The 16,741-nt window shown below is 38.4% G+C and overlaps 1 long non-coding RNA gene across 1 annotated transcript; it reads left to right on the top strand.

Annotated features, from left to right (window-relative positions):
* Positions 1–1,370: 1,370 nt before the first annotated feature.
* On the top strand, positions 1,371–16,082 carry LOC308095053. Its single transcript, XR_013934025.1, has 3 exons — positions 1,371–1,564; positions 9,721–9,750; positions 15,929–16,082. It is a non-coding gene; the product is annotated as an uncharacterized lncRNA (long non-coding RNA).
* The last annotated feature ends 659 nt before the right edge of the window (positions 16,083–16,741 follow it).

Below are 16,741 nucleotides of genomic sequence, written 5' to 3'. Positions count from 1 at the left end.
TTTCTCGGCCTAGTGGCAATGTGCGTGTGAAATTTCACGGAAAGTGCAAGCTGTGTTCATGATTTGAGGCATTTTGTTCAAAACGGACCAATCCTGCAAACTTTCGAAGCCAACCTTAGCCAATCAGGATGGAATATGGGAAATCGGACAGATCCGGGTTGATCACATGACTATAGAGATACTGTGTACCGATTTGCATGATGTTTGGATAAAATCTGTAGGAGTAATGTAAAAAAAAATGAGTTTTGCACAAATCGAGCTTGTAGATCTGCAATTTTTGAAAAATCGTGAAAATGTGTGCAAATCTTTGAATATATATATATTTTTAAAGCGAACATTTCTGATTCAAATCTTTGCTTCTGGGGGGTCCCTGGACCAAAATATTTTGAGATGGGGCAAGTCAGCTTTATCAAAACACGTGACTTCCATAGGAAATGAATCGAAACGGCCTTATGCTTCACGTAAGGCATAAGGCAGCCGTAAAGCGCTTGTTTTAACTGTGTGAGGGAGGCCTAGGAGAACAAGCAAAAACACTAAACTCAGACTCAGGAACTCACGTCGAGGCAAAGGTTAGGAAAAAGCACAGAACAGAGCACTTTAAGGGGGGGGGGGACAGGCCCCAGACTGTGACAGCCAGGAAATGCTACGATGACGGCGGGCCACCACATTCAGGACGAGCTGCTGGAGGCTGCAGCATCAGTCCTGCTCAGTAAAATAAAGACTGAACTCAGTGGACAATAGTTTAGCGATACTCACGGATGAGTATGAAGATCTTTCCGCTTGGAGAGATATTTATACTCATCCGCCAACAGGTTTGTAAGGGTTAATCATTCACCACTCATCTACCAACTAGTGTAGCCTATATCTAAGCTAAAACATAAATGTGTAGGTCGCCTACATATTTTGGTCATTTCTGGTTATTTGAAGAGGTAACAATCTGTCTAACAATCTGTTCCCCCCCCCCCCCCCCAAAAAAACCACACCCTCAGAATCAGGATAAACTTTATTGTCACACCACAGGTTAACAGGCGGAGAGAGAGAGAGAGAGAGAGAGAGAGAGAGAGAGAGAGAGAGAGAGAGAGAGGGATTACTGTGAAGGGAGAGTGAGAAAGCTAAACAGACAGACAATCATACAGATCATTATTATAGTCCTCCCTTGCCATCTATTAAGTTGGTTTAAATATAAATAATGCATTTGTGTGTAAATATTTTTGTTTACAATGTCCTAATGTACCGCAAAGCAAATCTACTGGCAAAGGCGTGTCATAGCATTCTGGGCAATAAGCCAACCCTCAGTGTCTCTGGGAGGTTCTGACATGAATATACGTACTGTCACTTCAACTGTGTCTGTCGTCTAGAGGAGTCACTAACGCACGCTAAGGTCTGTGTCTGTCGACTAGAAGAGTCACTAACGCACGCTAAGGTCTGTCGTCTAGAGGAGTCACTAACGCACACTAAGGTCTGTCGTCTAGAGTCACTAACGCACGCTAAGGTCTGTCGTCTAGAAGAGTCACTAACGCACGCTAAGGTCTGTCGTCTAGAGGAGTCACTAACGCACACTAAGGTCTGTTTGGATTTTAAGTAACTTTTACTTTTCAAATGAAAGACTACAATTAATGATGATACTATTTATAGATTATGTGGTTTGTGTGATCTTAAGGACATTGAAAATGAAATGCATGTTGTTTTGTATTGTCCATTCTACAACTCTATCAGGCAGAGACTTTTTAATAAGGTAGATCCACATTATGAATGTGTGTGGTTGGATGACTGCAACATGACATTTTATTAATTTGCTTCCTTTCTTGAAAAGGCCTGGTCAATGAGGAGGCCCATTTACATGTAGAATTATTTGTTCTTATTTTGTTCATGTATGCACTGTAAATAATGCATGTTTACGTATATGGTATGCAGGGGTCATCAACATGTCCGTGGCAAGACATGTCTATGGCATATTTTGTATTTTGAGAGAGAAATCATAAATAAATAAATAAAAATTATTATATAAAACATTCTAAAATACACAATATTCCATTTTTAAAAATCCATATTTTAGTCTTGTCCTTACTAGTGTAAGCTTATAAATGGTATTATTAATTAGGGCACACACATATATATATATATACATATATATATATATATATATATATATATATATATATATATATATATATATATATATATATATATATATATATATATATATATACTGTATATGTTTCTTATAACAAAAAATGACTAGTACATTTCAAGTATTCTGTGAATTATGGAGAAAAATGTAAATAGTGTTACTTTTGACCCCAGTCTCCCCCCTAGAGCAAAATGTGCTTTAAAAAAAAACTTTTTCAACAGATTCATGGAGTGTATGTGGTGTGGTCAGGCAATGAAATAATAAGTCAACGGCATGCGAGGAAAAGAGCAAAAACAGACAAAAACTTCTGGCATGCCATCTGTTCAGATTAGGGGTCATCACCATGAAAGCTTGTGGTGGATATTTCCATCACTATTTTATTTGTGCCACGGACATGCAAAACGAGTGATCAGTAATATTACCAGAATCACATAGCCCTAGCCCTAAATATATAGTCATATAGTGTCACAGTGTCTATTCTATTCCACAGCGCTACACACTTTAAAACGAGCCACTTATCAAATACATTTTAATGATTTTGTGGGGGAAAGCCGATCTACAAGCTCACAACACATCACAGCATGTTGTGAGCTTAACTATTTTCTTTTCTTTTTAGCCTATAATGACATGCCCAAAATTGGGACGTCAGGGTCAAAGTGTTTAGCTATACTTTCGCAAACCTGGAAACTGGGAAGTTATCCACTGTACGTATCTGGCAGGTAGCAGTCCTGAGACATGCAGGCATTACATGTGACATCATGGTCCAATGATTGGGTCTTATCAGTACAGACAGTGCTTCCATCTTACATTACAGGGGCAAAAGGGCCATACTTGAGGACAGGAATAGACTAGTTTTTAATAGTTGTGGTTTCCATTAAGGTGAACAGGTACTGTAGTCTATGTAGATGAGAAAGTCTAAAGTATGTTGAATGGAACAATTGAAAATGACTTAAGAGTCAAACAGGTAATTATGTACGGTACATGATGAGTGATTAATGAAGGGCATGACAGGACTTAAAGGAATGCAGTGTCACAATAGTTTGATGTAAAGGAGCCTAACTTTGATCAGAGGTGAGGAGGAGGTCTGATGGTGAGGCTGTGGATCAAGGGTTCATAAGGATTATGATTGTGGAGTGTTACTATTATTATTGGTATTATTGAACACTTTGAAACACTTTCTCTCAACTGACATAAATTAACTTTACTTTACTCCAGTTCTGCTCTCCTTTGCCTCGGTGCTCCTTCTGAACAGATGGCATGGCTTCTGTTCTTACTCTTTTCCTGCACCATGTTTCACTGTGGTCACTCACATTACCGTTGACTTTAATTGTTTCATCTCCTGCAACATATTTAAAAAATCATGGGTCAAAATAGCCTTATTAGGCTTGGGAGATAAGAAAAGAAGATTTTTCAGAATTATTTCAAACTTTTCACTGAAACTTGCTCCCAGTGCATCTTAGACGGAAACTGACCACTGTGTCTAAAACTGGAAAAACTGAAGCCCAATGCACAATACATCAGTTCAAATGGCTTCCTTTCGACAAAACTGACACTCACTATCTTAATGAGCATGTCATCCTGACACTTTATGAGTCATCAAAATGATTTAAACCCATTTTTTAAGATTCAATTATGTATTTTAGAATATGTTTTTACATTATAATGAAAAAAGTATAGGCGATATTTTTCTTTATAAAAACTAAAATAAAAAGCTGCCATGGACATGTTTGTCCATGTACGGACATGTTTGTCCATGTACGGACATGTTTGTCCATGTACGGACATGTTTGTCCATGTACGGACATGTTGGTCCATGTACGGACATGTTGGTCCATGTACGGACATGTTTGTTCATGTACGGACATGTTTGTCCATGTACGGACATGTTTGTCCATGTACGGACATGTTTGTCCATGTACGGACATGTTGGTCCATGTACGGACATGTTTGTCCATGTACGGACATGTTGGTCCATGTACGGACATGTTGGTCCATGTACGGACATGTTTGTCCATGTACGGACATGTTTGTTCATGTACGGACATGTTTGTCCATGTACGGACATGTTTGTTCATGTACGGACATGTTTGTCCATGTACGGACATGTTTGTTCATGTACGGACATGTTGGTCCATGTACGGACATGTTTGTCCATGTACGGACATGTTGGTCCATGTACGGACATGTTGGTCCATGTACGGACATGTTGGTCCATGTACGGACATGTTTGTCCATGTACGGACATGTTTGTTCATGTACGGACATGTTTGTCCATGTACGGACATGTTTGTTCATGTACGGACATGTTTGTTCATGTACGGACATGTTTGTCCATGTACGGACATGTTGGTCCATGTACGGACATGTTGGTCCATGTACGGACATGTTTGTCCATGTACGGACATGTTTGTTCATGTACGGACATGTTGATGACCCCTTCAGAAGGAGCTATTTGCTACCAAGGCAAAGGAGGGCAGAACTGAACAAGTAAAGCTGGTTGTCGTTAGTTGAGAGACAGTGTTTCAAAGTGTCTAATAATGACAATAACAACTAAAATAACACTCCATAATCATAATCCATGGTAACCCTCCATCCACAGCCTAGGACCTCCTCCCACCTAAAAGTTAGCTCACCTCTGATCAAGGTTAGGTGCCTTCACATTAAACTAGTGTGACACTGCATTCAATTAAAAATGAATTCATTCATTTAATGAATCACTCATCATGTACAAATCTTTTTTTCTTTCTTTTTTTTTTGGGGGGGGGGCTTTTTCATTCATTTATTTAGAGAGGGATAGGGAAAGTAGGCTGACAGGAAATAGGGAGAGAGATGTGGGGGCGACAGGCAGCAAAGTTCGTCTGGAACGGGAGATTGCAGCCTAGGGTGCCTGGAACGTCACGCCACGGCCCAGGCCGTAAAATCTTTTTTGTCTCTCATGTTTCCTTGTTCCAGTGTTACATTGGCATTTTATCCTCCACGTTTCCGTGAGAAGCATTTAACATGTAATTATTACGTCTAACTAGTAGTTTGTTTAGAACAGGTGACAAGCCTATTGTTCTGTTGTTAGAGCCAGTGAATTCAATTCAATTCAATTCAATTTTATTAAAGTGTCAAATCACAACAAGTTGTCTCAAGACACTTTACATGTAGAGTAACTTTGAATAACTTTGGCTTCTTTCCAGATGTGTGGGCATGTATCACCTCACAGACTCATGTTCAAAATATGACAGATGGTGCAACAATGAACTTGGGTACATTCTTTAACCCATTAAGAACCTGAGACCGGCTCTACAAATGTCTCCTAAATCCAGTTCAGTCAGGAACACTCACGTCAAAGTAGATTTAACCATTTACTGCAACAAATAGAGTTTAAATTCAGTTTAAACGCTTGAGTTATGTATTTGGCCGCCGACCACCCCCATCTCAAAATATTTTGAGATGGGGGTGGAAATTATGCCCTATGTTCCCTCAGCCCTATGTTTCCTCAGATTGGTAAAATGGGGTCAAGTTTTTGCTCCTTTCTGTCATGAGATATTTCTTAGCAAGATACCTAAAAAAGTGATAGACATATTTTTAACATGGTCCATGATGGAACTGTTTAAAATCCTACAATATGTGTCAAAAGGAGTGGCATGTCACAAAAGGGTACATTTTTGATATCTCAAAAATGTATGGACAGGTTTATACATAAGGTGTTATATATTATATTTTTTTGCTAAAACAAAATGTTTCTGACTGAATGTGACATGATCACGTTTAATCAGACTATTGATTGGTCTAAGTAGGTGAGATACTGACCTACTCACGGGGCTCAGTAGGTGTTTTGTATAAAGTATAGTTTTGGACCGCGACGGAGGCACGCCGTCTCAAGCAAACTTGAGCACTACATTTCTAAGTAAATAAAAAATTGTCATACACATGAAAAAACTAAATTGAAAAATAAAATAATTTGAATAAAAATAAAAAATTTTGTAATTATATATATATAAAACATTCTAAAATACACAATATTCCATATTCCATTATTCCATATTTTAGTCTTGTCCTTACTAGTGTAAGCTTATAAATGGTATTATTAATTAGGGCACATACACATATGTATATATATATATATATATATGTTTCTTATAACAAAAAATGACTTGTAAATTTCAAGTATTCTGTGAATTATGGAGGAAAATGTAAATAGTGTTACTTTTGACCCCAGTCTCCCCCCTATAGCAAAATGTGCTTTAAAAAAAAAACTTTCTAAACTGATTCATGGAGTCTATGTGGTGTGGTCAGACAATGAAATAATCAAAGTCAACGGCATGCGAGGAAAAGAGCAAAAACAGACAAAAACAGAAGGCATGCCATCTGTTCAGATTAAGGGTCATCACCATGCAAGCTTGTGATGGACATTGCCATCAATATTTTATTTGTGCCACGGACATGCAAAACGAGTGATCAGTAATATTACCAGAATCACATAGGCCTAGCCCTAAATATATAGTCATAGTGTCACAGTGTCTATTCTATTCCACAGAGGCACTTTAAAACGAGCCACTTATCAAATAAATACAATTTTAATGATTTAGGGGGGGGGAGCCGATCTACAAGCTCACAACACATCACAGCATGTTGTGAGCTTAACTATTTTATTTTATTTTTAGCCTATAAAGACATGCCCAAAATTGGGATGTCAGGGTTAAAGTGGTTAGCTATACTTTCGCAAACCTGGAGACTGGGAAGTTATCCATAAGGATAAGGATAATTCCTTTTAACAGGTCGTTCATGAAAGTCCTTGCGGTCTTGTTTCCAATGAGAACCTGTGAGCAATTGGGGTTAAGAGTCTTGCTCAGGGACAAATTTCATATCATTGGCGCATATGCTGGGATAGCCTGGAATCGAACCTGGGGCAACCAGGGCCTCTGGTTCCCTAGGCGGGCTCACTAACCACTCAGCTATGGCCGCCCCATCAACTGTACATCCACTGTACGTATCTGGCAGGTAGCAGTCCTGAGACATGCAGGCATTAAATGTGGCATCATGGTCCAATAATTGGGTCTTATCAGTACAGACAGTGCTTCCATCTTACTTTGAAAACAAGTCCGCAAGGACTTTTATGAACGGACCTGTTAGGCAAAGCATTTTAAATGTAACTGTGCTGTTTTACATTTTTTGCCTAATAAAATATTCAATCAATTATTCAAAAGAAAAAAACATTACAGGAGCAAAAGGGCCATACTTGAGGACAGGAATAGATTAAGTTCTACCAGCTAAACTAGTTTTTAATAGTTGTGGTTTCCATTAAGGTGAACAGGTACTGTAGTCTATGTTGATGAGAAAGTCTAAGGTCTAAGAGTCAAACAGGTAATTATGTACGGTACATGATGAGTGATTAATGAAGGGCATGACAGGACTTAAAGGAATGCAGTGTCACAATAGTTTGATGTAAAGGAGCCTAACTTTGATCAGAGGTGAGGAGGAGGTCTGATGGTGAGGCTGTGGATCAAGGGTTCACATGGATTATGATTGTGGAGTGTTACTATGGTTATTGGTATTATTGAACACTTTGAAACACTTTCTCTCAGAGGGCAGAACTGAACAAGTAAAACTGGTTGTCGTTAGTTGAGAGACAGTGTTTCAAAGTGTCTAATAATGACAATAACAACTATAATAACTATAATAACACTCCACAATCATAATCCATGGTAAACCTCCATCCACAGCCTAAGGCCTCCTCCCACCTAAAAGTTAGCTCACCTCTGATCAAAGTTAGGTGCCTTCACATTAAACTAGTGTGACACTGCATTCAATTACAATTAATTAATTAATTTAATTAATCACTCATCATGTACAAATATTTTTTTCTTAGTTTTTTTTGGGGGGGGGGGCTTTTTATGCCTTTATGCCTGGACCGTCACGCCACGGCCCAGGCCGTACAAATTGTTTTTGTCTCTCAAGTTTCCTTGTTCCTGTGTTACATTGGCATTTTATCCTCCACGTTTCCGTGAGAAGCATTTAACATGTAATTATTACGTCTAACACATCCAAACACATCAAGTGTAGCTTGTAGGGTGTGTCTTGTTTCCATAGTTACTTGTGCATGCCTTTGGACTTTCTCATCAACAGAGAATACCTGATCACCTTAATGGTTAATCAAGCTGCCTTTCCAAACCAAACAAATGGTTTAGCTGGTAGAACTGTCCTTTTAAAATGAAATAATAAATGCAAATATCCATGCTTTACATATATGTTTTAACACTTGTGAATATTGTTTTTACTTTCTTAGTGTCTTTTTATGAATTAGGTTTTTTAAACAGTTTTTTAAAAAACATTATGCAGTCTCATATGAAATGCAAATATAATAGATTCTATACCTATATATATATATATATCAATAAACAAATCACATTCGTTTTTAAATCAACAATCATGTTGCTTTAACTTGAGGACATCAAACAAACAATTGACATTGAACTACAACGCATGTTCTAACGTGCGCCACAAATGGCAAGTTTTATGACTTTTAAACAAACAAACAGTTGGTCTCTCACCGGCTGCCTCTCCATCTTTGTATGGCTGCACCAGTGCTGCTGTGATGTGTTCTGTGCCACGTTGCTGCTGCAGGACGCACTGTAATAATTTGTTTGTAATAATGGAGGATTGTGGAGGATTCTCCTCCTTCTCCCTTCTCTCCCTCTGTGGTTTGGTTTACACAGAGCCTTCTATTAGAGAGTTGCGCCAATGAGGGGTCAGAAACAGCGTCGGTCACGTGGTTCATGTAGCTGGAAATAGTGACAAGGAGCCGTCCACTTCAATGCATTCCATGTACTTCCGGTTCAGGGATTTGTCACTATTCGCCAATGTATGTGTATGTAGAAGACCTGGCCCGAAGAAGTGAACGGAGTTGGCGTAACTCTCTAATAGATGGCACTGGGTTTACAGGCTTCTTTCAGGTGTGGTGCTTTATAGGCTAGTGTAGTGACGCTGATTAGTAATTAGGGAATGATTTTAGACAGCTGCCACTCTGTCAGATGAGTGAGGCTGGGACGAGGCTACTCTGTCCATCAGCCCCACTTTTTAACCCTTTCATCTCCAGTGAGGATTTTCCAAGTTGACTTCACAATGTATAATACGCACCCACTCACCTTTGCAATGGAAGCACTGTCTGTACTGATGAGATTCAATTATTATCCAAAATAATTAGGATTATTTGTTTTGGTGGTTAAGTGGCTCAGAAGTTAATGCAGACACATTATTGTTTTAATAGACCCTATGACACATTAGGAGTCCATTAGTATACATTTAGGGATAGGCCACTGTGTTTTTGGTAAGATGATTATTTTGCATGTCAGTGGCAAAAATGAAATATTATGAAAATGTCCATCACAAGCTGCTATGGTGATGACTCCTGGTTATAAGGCAGCACGTAATACGAACATGAAGGATTGTTAATGTCGTTGTTTTCTTTTTGTGTAATGTGTCATATAATCCCATATGGGATGGGCCAACATACTGGCATGACACGAAAAAAAAAGAAAAAACGTTAATTCATTAATTCATATAGCTAAAATAATGTTCTGAATATTTTTTTCTTTATATAGTGGCTGACTTGGCAGAGTCCAGACTTCAAGGTAAGTCACAAAATCATGCGTCACGTAATAACCACTGTTTAACCACTGTTCACATAACCACTGTTTCTTACTTCCTGTTAGATGATGTGCTTCACAATTCAATAATTGAAGCAGTAGTCAATATGTGACGAGTTTCAATGACTTGTTGTGTCAGTTGCGGTGGTAAAAAACACTGAACAGCTTTTTATAACAGATATATTCCTCCACATCTTGACCACCACTGAATCTGTGTGTCTCATCACAGACTGTTCACTCTGACTCCCAAGAGCTTTGTTTCCTCCACCTGCTCAACCTTTATTTCATTCAATATCAGATTCAACTTTTTGTTTAAAACATAATACATGATTTGAGCCAAATACAAGGCTTTTGGTTTTTGGAATGTTGAGCACTAATGTGTTGCTGGTCACCCATTCCATTACCGTTTTCAGTTCTTTGTTCAGAATCTCAGTTAACTCACCTATTGTGGGAGCCTGCATGTGTATATATTGTCGGGTCATCCGAGTGCATAGAAGCTTTTTCAAGAGCCAATGGAAAATCATTTGTAAAAATGGAGAGGAATAAAGGACCTAGTGAACTTCCTTGTGGAATTCCACTCTCAACGCATCTAGCATTAGAGATAACTGCCATTAAAATATGCACTTTGAGTTCTGTTATATACTGTAGACATGATATTGCCTCTGGGGCAAGACCATAACACTCCAGTTTGTAAAGTAAAATTCTATAATCGATATCAAAGGCAGAGCTATAATCTAATAATACTGCTGCCACCATGTTTCCCGTCAATCTCTCTCATCCATTGATCATCATTTGTGTCAGTGCTGTGGCTGTAGAGCAGCGCTACTCAACCCGCGACCCGCGGGCCGCATGAGGCCCCATCGCAGGGTCTCTGCGGCCGCTCAGGGTCAAACCATGAGGGGCCAAAAAGCATTTTGATGCGATCGCCGGCCATTTTCTCAAAATTGTCTCCGATACTTTCAACCATGCGACACTAATGGTTGTTGTGTTCTATTGCACTCTGATACATTACAAAAAAATAATAAATAAATGGCAGCTCACAACGTTTCACTGTGTGATGCGTTGTGAGCTTGTAGATCTGCTATTTTCAAATAGGTATAGTAGTTAAACTGGTTTTGATGCCAAACACATTGTTGAATAAATGTGAATTACAATAGCATGATGTAGTTGTGTTTTCTATCATCACACCACCTCGTTAATATTTAGAGGGAAAAAATAAGAATTCATTCATTCATTAATTAAAATGTTCCCATGCACAGGCTTTGTTATATTTGATTCCCTGTGTGTGTGTGTGTGTGTGTGTGTGTGTGTGTGTGTGTGTGTGTGTGTGTGTGTGTGTGTGTGTGTGTGTGTGTGTGTGCGTGTGTGTGTGTGTGTGTGTGTGTGTGTGTTTGCGTGTGTGCGTGTGTGCGTGGTTGTGTGTGTGTGTGTGTGCGCGTGTGTGCATGCGTGTTTTGACATCCTTGGCCAATAGGAAAATGTTTTGCGTTGACAACAAGCCAACATGAATGCGTTGCTATGGTGAATCTAGTTAAACCAGTTTGTGAGAAGGAAGTACAGACAGACAGACAGACAGAATGATTAATGACAAAGAATGTCATTAATCCATAGATCCATAGATAGATTTGGCATGCAGCCGTGTAGTTCAAACACTAAAGTCAAATGGTATTAAACCAGTATTTAGTGCATTTACTACGGTGACAGAAACGATACAACAATACAAGTTGGAAAACAATAATAATAATGTTTTCACTAAAAAAAAAAAAAACTAAAGTTGTAACAGTCATTATAACTGAATGCTTCATGAAAAGACAAGAATACAAATAATGTGTGTTTACATAGAGTATGTATTGTATTCTTCTCAACCAATAGAGAAGAGAAATAACATACTGTGGGTGTAAAGTAAAACACATCTAGCATTAGAGATACTGCCATTAAAATATACACTTGGAGTTCTGTTATATAGATAGCTTTCTAGTTTCTAGACATGATATCACCTTTGGGGCAAAACCATAACTCTCCATTTGTGAAGTAACATTCTATAATCGATATCAAAGGCAGAGCTATAATCTAATAATACTGCTGATAATATATATATGATGATATAATCTAATAATACTGCTCCCACCATGTTTCCCGTCAATCTGTCTCATCAATTGATCTGTCATTTGTGTCAATGCTGTGGCTGTAGAGTGACCGTGTGGCGCATGTTGATCCTCACTCATCAGACTGTTAACAGAGAAATAGCATTGTATTTGGTTGAATACATTGTTTTCTACTAGTTTGTTTAGAACAGGTGACAAGCTTATTGTTCTGCTCTTAGAGCCAGTGAAGGCATTCTTTGCATTGTTGGGGAGTGGAATAACGTTGGCTTCTTTCCAGATGTGTGGGCATGTATCACCTCACAGACTCATGTTAACAATATGACAGATGGCCCAGCAATGAACTGGCTACATTCTTTAACCCATTAAGAACCTGAGACCGGCTCTACAAATGTCTCCTAAATCCAGTTCAGTCAGGAACACTCACGTCAAAGTAGATTTAACCATTTACTGCAACAAATAGAGTTTAAATTCTTTTTAAACGCTTGAGTTATGTATTTGGCTGCCGACCGCCCCCATGATGGGGGTGGAAATTAGGCCCTATGTTCCCTCAACCCTATGTTTCCTCAGATTGGTAAAATGGGGTCAAGTTTTTGCTCCTTTCTGTCATGAGATATTTCTTAGCAAGATACCTAAAAAAGTGATAGACATATTTTTAACATGGTCCATGATGGAACTGTTTAAAATCCTACAATATGTGTCAAAAGGAATGGCATGTCACAAAAGGGAACATTTTTGATATCTCAAAAATGTATGGACAGGTTTATACATAAAGGTGCTCTAAGTTATATTTTTTTGCTGAAACAAAATGTTTCTGACTGAATGTGACATGATCACGTTTAATCAGACTATTGATTGGTCTAAGTAGGTGAGATACTGACCTACTCACGGGGCTCAGTAGGTGTTTTGTATAAAGTATAGTTTTGGACCGCGACGGAGGCGCGCCGTCTCAAGCAAACTTGAGCACTACATTTATAAGTAAAAATACATTTAAATAAAAGATAGACATGCATATGAAAAAAACAAATTGAAAAATTAAATAATTTGAATAAAAATAATTGTAATTATATATATAAAACATTCTAAAATAACAATATTAAATTATAAAAAAAATACATATTTTATTCTTGTCCTAACTAGTGTATGCTTATAAATGGTATTATTAATTAGGGCACACATATATATATATATATATATATATATATATATATATATATATATATATATATATATATATATATATATATATATATATATATATATATATATATATATATGTGTTTCTTATAACAAAAAATGACTACAGTAGTATATTTCAAGTATTCTGTGAATTATGAAGGAAAATGTAAATAGTGTTACTTTTGACCCCAGTCTCCCCCCTATAGCAAAATGTGCTTTAAAAAAAAAAAATTTCCTTTCTTTTTCAACTGATTCATGGAGTCTATGTGGTGTGGTCAGACAATGAAATAATCAAAGTCAACGGCATGCGAGGAAAAGAGCAAAAAGAGACAAAAACAGGGCATGCCATCTGTTCAGATTAGGGGTCATCACCATGCAAACTTGTGATGGACATTTCTATCTATAATTTATTGTTGCCAGGGACATGCAAAACGAGTGATCAGTAATATTACCAGAATCACATACTGTAGGCCTAGCCCTAAATATATAGTCATAGTGTCACAGTGTCTACTCTATTCCACAGCGCTATACATTTTAAAACAATTTTAAGCTCACAACACATCACAGCATGTTGTGAGCTTGTAGATCAGCTATTTAATTTTTTAGCCTATAATGACATGCCCAAAATTGGGATGTCAGGGTTAAAGTGGTTAGTTATACTTTCGCTAGTCTGGGAGGTTTCGGCTGAAAGCCTGGGCAGCAGGCGCGCGGCCACTGCGTTCTCATTCAAATCAACAGCCAATGAAGAAAAGGGGGCGGGATCCACATGCAGTGAGTGTTGCATGTAAATAGGATCGACGGGAAGCAATTTCCCCTTGAGAAATTGCGGCCGCCATTGTTGTGTACTGCTGTTTGCCTCTCGTCGGACTTTTTAGACGAGTTGCACAGCTCTCAGACCGGTAAGAGGCGCGTAAGTTACATCCCGACCACAAATACCAGGGCTCTGGCCCAGAAGTTCCTCGCCGAGAGCTGGCGAAAACTTCTGGGAACTCAGATACTTTCGCAAACCTGGAGACTGGGAAGTTATCCACTGTACGTATCTGGCAGGTAGCAGTCCTGAGACATGCAGGCATTAAATGTGGCATCATGGTCTAATAATTGGGTCTTATCAGTACAAACAGTGCTTCCATCTTACATTACAGGAGCAAAAGGGCCATACTTGAGGACAGGAATAGATGGAAGTTCTACCAGCTAAACTAGTTTTTAATAGTTGTGGTTTCCATTAAGGTGAACAGGTACTGTAGTCTATGTTGATGAGAAAGTCTAAGGTATGCTGAATGGTCTAAGTTGCTTGTTGCATATGGTCTAAGACCATATGCATATGGTCCATATTGATATGGTCTAAAATAATCCATAAATGAAATCTGAAAAAAAATGAAAAATGAAATCCATATTGCATATGGTCTAAGACCATATGCTATGGTCTAAGAGTCAAACAGGTAATTATGTACGGTACATGATGAGTGATTAATGAAGGTCATGACAGGACTTAAAGGAATGCAGTGTCACAATAGTTTGATGTAAAGGAGCCTAACTTTGATCAGAGGTGAGGAGGAGGTCTGATGGTGAGGCTGTGGATCAAGGGTTTCCATGGATTATGATTGTGGAGTGTTACTATGAGTATTGGTATTATTGAACACTTTGAAACACTTTCTCTCAGAGGGCAGAACTGAACAAGTAAAGCTGGTTGTCGTTAGTTGAGAGACAATGTTTCAAAGTGTCTAATAATGACAATAACAACTATAATAACTATAATAACACTCCACAATCATAATCCATGGTAACCCTCCATCCACAGCCTAGGACCTCCTCCCACCTAAAAGTTAGCTCACCTCTGATCAAAGTTAGGTGCCTTCACATTAAACTAGTGTGACACTGCATTCAATTAATTAATCACTCATCATGTATATTATTTTTATTTGGGGGGGGGGGGGGGGTTTATGCCTTTATTTAGGAGAGTGATAGGGAAAGTAGTCTGACAGGAAATAGGGAGAGAGATGTGGGGGTGACACGCAGCAAAGGCTGTCGGGAACGGGAGTCGAACCCGCGACACGCTGTCAGGCTGGCAGATTGCAGCCTAGGGTGCCTGGACCGTCACGCCACGGCCCAGGCCGTACAAATTGTTTTTGTCTCTCAAGTTTCCTTGTTCCTGTGTTACATTGGCATTTTATCCTTGACGTTTCCGTGAGAAGGATTTAACATGTAATTATTACGTCTAACACATCCAAACACATCAAGTGCAGCTTGTAGGGTGTGTCTTGTTTCCATAGTTACTTGTGCATGCCTTTGGACTTTCTCATCAACAGAGAATACCTGATCATCTTAATGGAAACCACAACTATTCAAGCTGCCTTTCCAAACCAAACAAATGGTTTAGCTGGTAGAACTTGTCCTCAACTAAACCTGTCCTTTGAAAAGCCAGCAATCTCTATATTAGCCATATGATGTATAATAACCACCCACTCACCTTTGCAATGGGAGCCCTGTCTGTACTGATGAGACTCAATTATTATTATCCAAAATAATTAGGATTATTTGTTTTGGTGATTAAGTGGCTCGGTAGTATTATTGTTTTGAAATGTGCAGCACATTGGAATAGACCCTATGACACATTAGGAGTCCATTAGTATGCATTTAGGGCTAGGCCAGGTGTTTTGGTAAGATACTTATTTTGCAAGTCTGTCGCAAAAATTAAATATTATGAAAATGTCCATCACAAGCTGCCATGGGATGTTACTGTCATTTGTTTTCCGTTTGTGTAATGTGTCATATAATCCCATATGGGATGAGCCAAAATGCTGGCATGACACGAAAATAAAACAATCATTGATTAATGAATTCATAGCTAAAATAATGTTCTGATTTGTTTTTTCTTTATATAGTGGCTGACATGGCAGCGTCCAGCGACGAAGGTAAGTCACAAAATCATGCGTCACAACACTGTTTCTTACTTCCTGATAGATGAACCGTGTTATGGAGTGGAGGGAGAGATGTGCTTCACACTTCAATAATTGAAGCAGTAGTCGATATGTGACCAAATCAATGAGCAGTATTCAATATGTGACAAAACCATTGAGCAGTATTCAATATGTTACAAAACCATTGAGCAGTATTCAATATGTTACAAAACCAATGAGCAGTATTCAATATGTTACAAAACCAATGAGCAGTATTCAATATGTTACAAAACCATTGAGCAGTATTCAATATGTGACAAAACCATTGAGCAGTATTCAATATGTGACAAAAACCATTGAGCAGTAGTCAATATGTGACAGCAGTAGTACATATGTAAAAGGACTAGAGTTTCAATGACTTGTTGTGTCAGTTGCGGTGGTAAAAAACACTGAACAGCTTTTTATAACATATATTCCTCCACATCTTGACCACCACTGAATCTGTGTGTCTCGTCCATGACAGATTGTTCACTATGACTCCCAAGAGCTTTGTTTCCTCCACCTGCTCAACCTTTACATTATTCAACGTCAGATTCATCTGCGGTTTAAAACTTAATACGTGATTTGAGCCAAATACAAGGCTTTTGTTTTTTGGAATGTTGAGCACTAATGTGTTGCTGGTCACCCATTCCATTACCGTTTTCAGTTCTTTGTTCAGAATCTCAGTTAACTCACCTATTGTGGGAGCCTGCATGTGTATATAATTGTGGGGTCATCCGAGTACATAGAAGCTTTTTC

The sequence above is a fragment of the Gymnoscopelus braueri genome (genome assembly GCF_963280865.1).
Source record: "Gymnoscopelus braueri genome assembly, chromosome: 11".
In the NCBI taxonomy this organism is placed as follows: Eukaryota; Metazoa; Chordata; class Actinopteri; order Myctophiformes; family Myctophidae; genus Gymnoscopelus; species Gymnoscopelus braueri.
This window is presented reverse-complemented; position numbering and strand designations above follow the sequence as displayed.